The sequence below is a fragment of the Lepisosteus platostomus genome, chromosome 5 (genome assembly GCF_059453375.1).
Source record: "Lepisosteus platostomus isolate fLepPlt1 chromosome 5, fLepPlt1.hap1, whole genome shotgun sequence".
Classification (NCBI taxonomy): domain Eukaryota; kingdom Metazoa; phylum Chordata; class Actinopteri; order Semionotiformes; family Lepisosteidae; genus Lepisosteus; species Lepisosteus platostomus.
In genome coordinates, this window is record NC_142615.1 from 43,966,786 (window position 1) to 43,978,477 (window position 11,692).

General features: G+C 46.0%; 1 protein-coding gene across 1 annotated transcript in view; it reads right to left on the bottom strand.

The window, feature by feature from the left end:
* The window catches only part of LOC148666845 (zona pellucida sperm-binding protein 3-like), a 779,162-nt gene that overhangs the window by 689,650 nt on the left and 77,820 nt on the right, over positions 1-11,692 (bottom strand). The window lies entirely within an intron of this gene.

Consider the following 11,692-nt stretch of genomic DNA (forward strand, 5'->3'; position numbering starts at 1 on the left):
ATTCATTTAGACCGTTTCGTAATTGAACTTGTTTACAACTTCTACATGAGATACTCAAAACAAGTACATAAGCCTTAGGAATTAAATTGATATCAACTGGTTTGGAGCAGTAATGCAATAAGCTTGAATACTCCCTGCTGGTGAGCCCCTTTTCTCACCGTTTCCGTAGTGCAGCGGTTATCACGTTTGCCTCACACGCGAAAAATCCCCGGTTCGAAACCGGACGGGAACAGCCTCCTTTTGTACGCTCCTGTACTTCACAGAGTTCTTGAGCGACTGGTCACATGTTCCTTTATTTCTGAGTGACGTTCCTGCAACACTCTCCCGCTCCTCTTGGTGCGCTCATGCCGGAACACAGGAAGGCTGGAGCAGGTGGGTGTGGGCTTGGCGCACTGCTGAAATAGCTCAGTTGGGAGAGCGTTAGACTGAAGATCTAAAGGTCCCTGGTTTGATCTCGGGTTTCGGCATTTTGTTTCATCGCGCCCTTTGTTCCTCTCTCCAGCGCCCCCTGCCTAAAGTGACGCGTCCCTTTCTCAGCCCGAAACGCAAGCGAGACACCAGCAGCGGTCCCTGCAGGTTTCCGTAGTGTAGCGGCTATCACGTTCGCCTAACATGCGAGCGGTCCCCGGTTCGAGACCGGGCAGAAACAGCCTCGTTTTGCACACTCCTGTACTTCACAGAGGTCTTGAGCGACGGTCATTTGTTCCCAATGTATTTCCGGTGCCTTCGTGCACTCTTGTACCAAACGCACGTTCCTTCTGTACGCGGAGCCGATCATTTGCAATTGGGCTGTGCCGACAGACCAGGACGATCTCTGTCGGCTCAAAAGCAGCGCAGGACCTGCAAGAACAACAGAAAGATTAGCATCCAGCGGGGGCCTCTTAGTGAGCCCAAGAGCTCATCAAGAATCGGCTCCAGCAACAGGGCTGGGTGCATTGTTCCATTCTCCGCCCACTCTCGGTGTAAACAAGTCCCTCCTGGTCTCTGCTTGAAATGCACTTTCCTGCGTTTGCTTTGCTGTAACTGGCTTCCCCTGCATGGGCGAATGTGAAGAAGATCCTTAGTAAGTCATTGAAGAAAACCGAGAAGAGGTCGGAGTGGCCTCTGTCGTTCATCAACGATCCAGTCAGGCAGTACTCCTCTGTAAAGCGCCGTTCGTTCACATCGATTGGCTTTTTTTTGCCTTCATTCGTGCGAGTAGTAAAAGCGGACGCCCCTATTCTGCCGTGACCCGGATTCGAACCGGGGTTTTTGCGGCCACAACGCAAAGTACTGACCACTATACGATCACAGTGAGTTAACGAGACACACGCGGCAGGGCGGAAAGGGCTGTGCTCTCTTCGTGTGACATAATTCGAAAAGTCCTGACGTTGCATTTCAACTGAGCCCCAGTATACATCGACCCTTCGACACTCTGAGTGACAACTCTCTTGCGTGTTTTCTCATATTTATGTAGTTTGCTTGCATGATGCCGGGAACAGCGGGGTTGTACGCTGCCATATGGTCTATCGGTTAGGATTCCTGGTTTTCACCCAGGCGGACCGGGTTCGACTCCCGGTATGAAAACGTGTCGGTTTTGCCTCCTGCTTTCCAAAAGATCAGCACCGTGTACGAAGGAGCCACATTAAAACCACTCGAACGTGCAAAACGTGCGAGAGGAGGGGGCGCTTGTTTCTAACCGAAGACTTCTCGCGTGTGAGACGAGCTGATCATAGCTGCAGGAGGTGGGAGGGTTACTCTGGTAGACAGGGCTGACCTTCGGCAATAGGATTTATACTCTCCAAGATGATATTTGCACTTTCTGGAGAGGCAATTTTCTCCACTTCAGTAGCCCGATTTCGTCAATTGCGTGGAGAGGGCTGTAGAATGTGGCGCCGCCTTTCCTGCTCCGTCCATGACAGGCGTGCTGGTCTCTGGAGAGAGAGCACGGTCCATCAGCGCACTCCAATAAAGGCACTGGAAGCAGCTGAATCGCATTGGCGAAGCTCAGCGCTGGGCTGCTGGGCACGTCTTACCACCGTTTCCGTAGTGTAGTGGTTATCATGTTTGCCTCACACGCGAAAGGTCCCCGGGTGGAAACAGATTTCTTTTGTCGCCACGCACAAAAGGGGATTGGGGATTCGCCTAGCGCTGTGATCGAACAGACCCACTCACCTCTTAGTGTGGCGGGATCTGCACAGTGCATGTCGCAGCGCATCCTGCTTTCACTTCAATGCGCGTACTGATGTACCCCGGTCTCCCGCGTGACAGGTGGGGACAGGTGACAGGTCCTATACTAAGGAGGAAGACATCGCTCTCTCCGACCCCCGGCATCGTGTCCCGACCCACCGTGCTGGAAGCCGACGCGTGCTGTGATTCCTTTACGGAGCAGAAATGACAACCGAGGAGCCGAGAGATCATTTCAGCATTTCGCGTCTGAACTGAAAACACAGACGACCAACTCGGAATGACTTGCCTTTGACGCTCATCAAAGCGTTCTTTGTGCATCGAACAGACCCACTCACCTCTTAGTGTTTCTCGGGTTTCGGCGTTTTGTTTCATCGCGCCCTTTGTTCCTCTCTCCAGCGCCCCTTGGCCAAAGTGATGCTTCCCTTTCTCAGCCCGAAACGCAAGGGAGACACTAGCAGCAGCCTTTGCAGGTTTCCGTAGTGTAGCGGTTATCATGTTTGCTTCAGACGCGAAAGGTCCCTCGTTCGAAACCATGTGGAAACAACTTCTTCATGAACTCTTGTACCAAACGCACGTTTGACTAAATGACAACCAAGGAGCTGAGAGGTTATTTCAGCATTTCGCAGCAATTCATCAGGGCCTAGCAGATACAAATGGGTTGTACAACTTTGAACTAGCAAATGTAAGAGAGCTAAGCCCCCTCTCTTTTAGCCCAGATTCGATCTGTCTCCCAGAATTACCTGGGCACACACACACACACTGTCTTGTTTCTCCTACATGTATAGTGTAAAAATTAAGAACCCTGGACGAAGATGTGACACTCGAACAAACTCTTTGTTATTTATCCTGTAACTCCGATCCAGTTAGCTCCTAAATTCACTATGACCTGTGACCCTGTGACTCTGAGCAACCGTTATTCCCCGCTCAGCCCTCCATCAATCAACATGCAGTTTCACTGCTGACGCACACAAATATTACACCTTCTCCAGCTGTTATGAATCGCCTCTCTTCAAAGCCCGGTGAGTTTTTTTTTTGGAGATGTCATACAGATGCAGCCATTCAAAGTGCCGGAGGTAATTGACGCAAAACACCGCGGTACGTGATTGGTTGACCGACAGGGGCACTCGTGGTCCGTTGATCGGTCGTAGAAAGATTTACAGTAAATGTCTTTACTGTGCCCATTTTAGCATTGAATATTTATATGGAATTTTACCACTACCACTAGGTGACTATTCATTGTTATTAAAATGACTTAAATTCGATCATGTTGTGATATTTTTAAATATTTATATTTAGAAATATAAATTTGTTTGGTGCGAGTGAGGTTTTATTTAATCTCTGATCCAGGGAAACGTTTCATTTTTTCAAAGAAATGTTTGTTAAAAAGAAAGAGTCATGGCTTCAGTGGGATTTAATCACAGACATTGCAACATAGAAGTCAGGAGCCTAACCCACAGCGCCACCAGCAAGGTCACATCCAGTGTGCTGAAAAAGCACTACAGAAACATTATCAACAGACAATGTACAGCGTGTACTATTCTTGTGTTGCGGTACATGAATATAATTATATCGTTATTCATTTCTTTAGATACGCGATTCCATATTATATTCCCTTTTAATCAAATTCTAAAAGTATGCTTGTTGACTCCGGTATCACGTTAGTTAAAGACTTCGATGCTTAAAATGTTTAGGGAGAAATGGAATACTGGTGTGTATGTTTTCTTTAAAGTACCGAGACCAGCTATATACTGTATGTTTAAGTTCCAAAATTTATATTGTTTATGGCCTTCACACGTGTTACAGTATGCTCCTATTCTTATTATGCTCAGGTACTAAGATTTCCCTTCAGTGGTAAAATTCCATATAAATATTCAATACTTAAACGGGCACAGTTAAGACATTAAATATACATATACATACTGTATACAGTACAGTTTGCATACAGTAATTAATATATGTTACTAAATCAATCTCTTTATGAGCATGTGAAAGGCATGGTGAATCGATTCTCAAAAATTACTGTACTTTGCATGATTGGAAACAAATGTGTGATTGCGAAATGCTGTGGTGTTACTTTTACAAAAACGGTCAATGAAAAAAAGAATGTGGACCAGGGCAATACTTTGAGTTTACAGCTTGTCCAACGTCATTCATTATTAATACTATTAGTAATACTGAGAATTTACGGTAACTCGCGGTGGACTGCGTAAAGCCCACCGCAAAATAATACGGTACCGCCCACTTGTTTTGAATGGCTGTATCTGTATATGTCAGAAAGAGCACTGTGACGTCAGAGACACCAGCCAGAGCGCCGGGATCAGCGAGCGAGACCGCGGGAGGTGTGCGGAGCGCACTGCGGAGAGTTATTGATCACTTATCTATCGACAACCTATTAATTCAACTGAAGAACCGTAGAATAAACGATTAACTTCATCGACTGGTGAGTACTGATTCTTTTCACGTTCTTGTTTTAAATATCTAGAAAACGGTCAATACCGCCTGTATCGATCAATTACAGTACCATAGTGCGTTTAGTGTTAATAATGTTCAATCCGAAATTAAAGAAGGGTTATTCAAATTATTATTTAGGAATTTAATCCTAGAGCTAGAGAATTATATTCCAAGTTGATAAATTTGTTTAAGTAACAGTTAAAATGCATTTTCCATTTGTTTACAAATCATAAGTATGGTAACCACGGCGACACGCGCCAAGTCACTGTGCCCGGCTAGGTGTCTCGCCTTCATCACAAAGAGCGGTGTGACGTCACGGACAGCTACTAATACTAATACTAGTATATTCATGTTAATATTAGTGAGAGTACAACTGGTAGTTTTAATATTAATGCTAGTTTTCATGTTAATATTAGTGCTTATTATGGATATACTGTTAGACTATTTACACTAGTAGTCATGTTAGTTTTAGTGATATTATTACTGTTATGGAACAAGTAATAGGTTTTATTCCATGCTGAAAAAAAGAAGAAAGAGAACACAACGTTTTGGCCGTGGAGCCTTCTTCAGGTGTCACACTCTCTCTTTCTCTCTTTCTTCTTTTTTTCAGCATGGAATAAAACCTATTACTTGTTCCTTTGCAGCCTATGCATGCTGATGCAGCTACCCACCTGAATTATTACTGTTATTATTAGTATTAGTAGTGTAGTAGTAACTTTGTGTTATAGTTAGTAATAATGATAGTGTTAGTCATAGTGATAGTGTTACTGTTGTAATATTAGTGGTATTTTTGTTAGTGTTTGTTATAGTGTAACTGTAGGTAAGAGTGTATGTGATGTCCATCAGTGTGTGTTTGTGTCTGTGAGTATGCGTACTGTCTATGTGTGATTCTGTAAATGTGTGCGTATCAGTGTGTGGGTGTGTATCTCTGAGTGTAGTGTCTACAGTATGTGTGTGTCTGTGAATGTGTGCTAGTTTGTATTTGTGCATGTATGTGTCTGATTGTGTGTATAAATGTGTATGGTGTTAGTCAGTATGTGTAGTGTCTGTGTGTGTGAATGTGTGTCGGTGGGCTTGGGCTCCAATGTTGTGTCTGATAGAAGTGACCCATCAGCAGGTGTTGAGGTCCAGAGCTGCTTGCAAATGGAATCACTTTCTAGAGTCCAGACCAATGTCTACAGAGCTGTGAGTGCTCTGTTTTTATCACTATTAGTAGTAATGACAGCAGTAATAGTAGCAGGAGTATTAGTATCAGAATTAGTATTAGAATCTGAAGTCATGGTCGTAGTAGTAATGGTAGTAGTGGTAGTAGCAGTTGTTTCAGTGGCAGCAGTATTAGTAGCAGTAACAGTACTACTAGTAGCTTTAGAAACATTAGTAGTAGCAGTAGGAGTAGCTGTAGTAGCAGTAGTAACACTAGAACCATGAGCAATAGTAACAATAGTAGTAGTAGTTATGCTGTATTTAAAATCTTTAGTTCAACAATATAGTAGAGCTGTGTTGGAGCCTCACTTTAATAATTGCAGCAGCAGGAGCAGAAGAGCAGGAGTCAAACAACAAAAAGAAACAGTAGTACTAGTAGCTTTAGTAGTAGTAGTAAAATATCACTAGTTGCTGTTGTATCAGTGGCAGCAGTAGTAGTAGCTGTCATAGTTGTAGTAGCAGTATTAGTGGTAGTAATAGCAGCAGTAGTATTTGTTGCAGCTTCACCATAATAACTACAGGAGCAGAAGAGCAGGAGTCTGTTTCAAAGTATTAAAAAACAACAAAATTATTAACTAGAAACTATCAGTTCTTGTTAATACAGCTGAACATCTGTGATTTAAGGCCACAATTCCTGCTGGGCTAGCATGAAAAAATGTCATATAATGATATGAAAGCATATTTTTAGAGAGGGACATATTATCTTCAGTAAAACTGCACTATCTCTTCACTCCCCTGTCTTTAGGAAATGGGCCTGTTTCGACAGAGCTTTACTGGAGCTGCAGGTCAGACTGTGCAGTGAGTTTGTGGTTTGTGCAGTGCAGTGTGATGAGGTATACAGGAATACAGCGCTGTACAGAGACACACAGGGAGTCCAGTCAGAGCTCTATTGCTGTACAGTGAGACACACAGTGGAGCCCAGTGCTCAGAGCTCTAGTGCTGTACAGAGACACACGGGGAGTCCAGTCAGAGCTCTGTTCCTGTACAGTGAGGCACACAGGGGAGCCCAGTGTTCAGGGCTCTACAGGGTGACAGGTCTTCTACCCACACAGCTGTCTCAGGGCTCTAACAGCTCTCTCAGTGTGTCTTTCAGGGCTGAACAGGAGGGGCTATTCCTGTCAGAATGGAGGCTGACTCTTAGAGCTCCAGAGTCAGTATGAGGAGAAGCTCCCAGACCTGACTGCTGCCAGAGCCTCTGAGCCTGAGTGGCCATGAGCCCTGAGCTCCTCAGCAGCCGAGAAAAGCCTCCTGTCTCCTGTGGTCACAGTGTGGTTGAACACCTGCACTGTCTTCCTGCTCCTTCTCCTCTCTCTCCCACTTCCTGTCTCTCTCGCTGTGTGTGCTCTTATCTGTCCATCTCTCTCTCCTTTTCTCTCACTCTGACAGTCTGTGCAGAGTATCTGAATGGGATGTAACATTGATTGGCAAAGGAAAAGACTTCTCACAGGCAGAATAAAAAAAAATGTATCTCCTCTCAGTCAGATTCACAGCTCAGACTCACACACAGAGCATTGGATCCCTCAGTACTTTACCAAAACTCCTACCTCCTGGACAGACAGAAGCTCATCTCCATCCTTCTCTTTATCCTGACAATCTGAGTTCTTCAGTTGAATTGTATTCTAGATATTAAAAACAGGGTCAAAATGGGAAAATAATTCATTCTCACCAATCAGTGAAGTTAATCGATGATTCTATGGTTCTTCAGTTGAATTAATTGGTTGTGAGTATTGCCACTCTTACCAGTGGTATTATGATTCTCAGCAGCAGCAGACCAATGGTTGTGTCTACAAGAGTGACCAGTTGACCAGTCTGTAGCTCTGAGCAGTGGGACTCAGATCACACAGAAGACCTGTCTGTGTGTGATTCCACACCAGCCCTGGGATACAGCGTCTCCCACACATCTCTCGCAGACTGTCTTATAAATATACAGTTAAACAGAGTCTGATAACAGTTATACAGTTAATTAAATCATCAAACCGGCTGAGGAGCTGAGAGCTCGGTGGGAAATAAAACCAGGAGATACTCTTCAACCTTCAGGATCAGGTGTCTGATCCTCCTGGCTTCTATTCTGTGGAGATTCGTTTAAAATGCTTAAAAGAGCTCATTACAGGGACTTGTGCCCTTTCTCTTCTCCTCTCCGGGAGTATGCTATACAATTATTTTAGTCTGTGAAGTAAACTATTTTTTTTGGTTTAATGAATTTTATTCCTTGGTTCGTAGCTCTCCATTTCCAGCTATTACGAATCGCCTTTATTATTGGAGAGTTTATATCTGTATGAAAAGCCCCCTGGGCTCCGGACAGGAGTCTCCTCCAGCGGAGACATGTCTGCTCCGTCAGAAAGAGCGCTGTGACGTCATGGACACCAGCCAGAGCACCAGGATCAGAGAGCGAGACCGCGGGAGGCGAGCGGAGCGCACGGAGGAGAGTTATTGATCACTTATCTATCGACAACTAATTAATTCAACTGAAGAACCGTAGAATAATCGATTAACTTCATGGATTGGTGAGTACTAATACTTTTCCCGTTTTGACCCTGTTTTTAATATCTAGAAAACAGTCAATAGAGCCTGTATCGATCAATTACCATAGTGCCTTTAGTGTTAATAATGTTCAATCCGAAATGAAAGAATTATTATTCAAATGTTTGTTTAGGAATTGTATGCTAGAGCTTAAAAATTATGTTCCAAGTTGATAAATTTGTGTAGGTAACAGTTTAAATGCATTTTTCCACTGTTTACAAATCATCAGTATGGTAACCACAGCAACAGGCGCCACGTCACTGGCCGCGGCTAGGTGTCTCGCCTTCGTCACAAAGAGCGGTGTGACATCACGGACTGCAACTAATACTAATATTAGTGTCTTCATGTTAAAATTAGTGTGAGTACAATCGGTAGTTTTAATATTAATGATAGTTTTCATGTGAGTATTCATGATGATAGTGCTATTGATTGTTTTAATGCTAGTATTCCTGTTAATATTAGTGATAATTACAGAGATAAGGTTAGATTATTTACACTAGTAGTCATGTTAGTTTTAGTAATAGCATTACTGTTATTATTAGTATTATTAGTGTAGTAGTATTTTGTGTCAGTGTTAGAGAGGATGATAGTGTAAGTCTTAGTGATAGTGTTACTGTTGCAATATTAGTGGTATTTGTATTAGTGTTATTTATAGTGTACTTGTGAGTGCTTCCTGCTTTTACTTCAACGCGTGTCCTTATGTCGAGTCGTGTGCCGTGCAGAGGCTCTGAAAGCGAGAGCAATGAAAAGGTGCACAATCCTGTGAAAGAAGACACAGAGAAGTGAAAGGCAGTCCGATCCTCTAAGGAGGTAGAAGCAGAACTAGCAAATGTAAGACGGCTAAGCCCCCTCTCTTTAAGCCCAGGTTCGATCTGTCTCCCAGAATCACCAGGGCGCGCGCACACACACACCAGTACCGTTGAACTGTTCTGCTTCATTTCTAAGGGCTACTCAACATTCACTCTTACCCCGAGAAAAGAAAAGAGAGCGTCCGCAGCAACAACAGCTCGAGTCTAAGCAGCCCCCATCTCCCCTGCTCCGCTCTGCTCTGCTCTGCTCTGCTGCTCCTGCGGAGTGGAGTCCTACCTGGAGCCGTGTGGCAGGCGGTGGCTCCCGTCGCTCTGTCTGTGCGTCGTGTCCAAGGGCTCCTGGGAGGAAGAGAGTGCCCTGCCACTCGGAGGTTTTCCACGGTCTGTGTGAGGAGGGGCAGGTGTATCCAGTAGCTTATCGAGCGGAAGCCTGGGGCGTCGGAGAGCTGTGATCGTGCAGACTTTGAAGTGTCACCTCTTTGTCTGCTTTCCCACCCCCCCTCCGCCCAAGTTCTGGTCCAATCTGGCCTGGCAACCCCTCACACCTGCACGTGTCACAACCTAAGGTGTGGTCATGAGACACCCGTGGGGTGTTGTTCTGTTCTTGCTAATTGTTTCCTGCCTGTCGCAGGCAGGAGTCCACATGAGCAAGATGCGCTGGACAGAGCTCAGAGGGCGCAGCTGGGTGGCTTTCCTTCTGAGTGACGTTCCTGCAACACTCTCCCGCTCCTCTTGGTGTGCTCATGCCGCAACACAGGAAGGCTGGAGCAGGTGGCTGTGGGCTGTGTGCACCGCTGAAATAGCTCAGTTGGGAGACCAGGTGGAAAAAAACAGCCTCTTTTTGCACGCTCCCGTACTTCACAGAGGACTTGAGCCACCGGTCATTTGTTCCCAATGTATTTCCGGTGCCTTCATGCACTCTTGTACCAAACGCACGTACTTCTGTACGCGGAGCCGATCATTTGCAATTGGGCTGTGCCGACAGACCAGGAAGAGCTCTGTCGGCTCAAAAGCAGCGCAGCACCTGCGAGAACAACAGAAAGATTAGCATCCAGCGGGGGCCTCTTAGTGAGCCAAAAGTCTCATCAAGAATCGGCTCCAGCAACAGGGCTGGGCGCATTGTTCCATTCTCCGACCACTCTCGGTGTAAACAAGTACCTCCTGGTCTCTGCTTGAAATGCACTTTCCTGCATTTGCTTTGGTGTAACTGGCTTCCCCTGCATGGGCGAATGTGAAGAAGATCCTTAGTAAGTCATTGAAGAAACCCGAGAAGAGGTCGGAGTGGCCTCTGTCATTCATCAACCATCCAGTCAGGCAGTACTCCTCCTATTCTGCCAGGACCCGGAATCAAACCGGGGTTGTTGCGGCCACAACACAAAATACTGGCCACTATATGATCACAGCGAGTTACCGAGACAGAAACAGGGGGGTGGGAAAGGATGTACTCTCTTCGTGTGACACTAGTTGGAAAAGTCCTGACGTTGCATTTCAACTGAGCCCTAGTATACATCGACCCTTCGACACTCTGAGTGCCAACTCTCTTGTGTGTTTTCTCCACCAAGCAGGTCATGAAGGCAGCAATTACAGTTTGCTTACATGACGCACTCACAACATGGCTGTATGCTCCCATATGGTCTAGCGGTTACGATACCTGATCTTCACCCAGGTGGCCTGGTTTCAGCTCCTTGTATGAGAACGTGTCAGTTTTGCCTCCTGCTTTCCAAAAGATCAGCACCGTGTACGAAGGAGCCGTATTTAAACCACTCGATCATGTGCAAAACGTACGAGAAGAGGGGGCGCATGTTTTCAACCGAGGACCTCTCGCGTGTGAGCCGAACTGATCATCGCTGCAGCTCGGAAACCTGCAGGAGGTGGGAGGGGTGACTCTGGTAGACAGTGTTGACCTTCGGAAATAGGATTTATACTCTCTAAGATGATATTTGCACTTTCTGGAGTGGAGATTTTCTCCAGTTCAGTAGCCCGATTTTGTCGATTGTGTGGAGAGGGCTGTAGAATGTGGGGCCGCCTTTCCTGCTCCGTCCATGACAGGCATGCTGGGCTCTGGTGTGAGAGCGCGGTCAATCAGTGCACTCCAACATAAATACTGGAAGCAGCTGAATAGCTTTGGCGAAGCTCAGCGCTTGGCCACTGGGCACGAGTTCCCATCGTTCTCTTTCTCAGCCCAAAACGCAAGCAAGACACCAGCAGCAGCCCCTGCATGTTTCCGTAGTGTAGCAGTTATCACATTCGCTGTGTGACTCTGTTGGTGAAGCTCTTCTGTGCCTAGACCTGTAGGAGGAGCTTCTCCCAGACAGCCCTGTCAGTCTCACAGTGCACATCCTCTCCCTGAGACACTGACACAAGGAGGGTCGGGACCTCAGTTTTCCGCCTCCCCCGAAGGACGGCGCCTGTTTGCGCAGTAGAGTGTCACCATCAGGATGCTGGGGCATAAGAAAGCCACATGGACCGCAGGGTGAGTGCTCCGTACTGGTCCCAGTAACACCTCTTGTAGGAGCAGCAGCAACCTGAGCTTTTCCGGG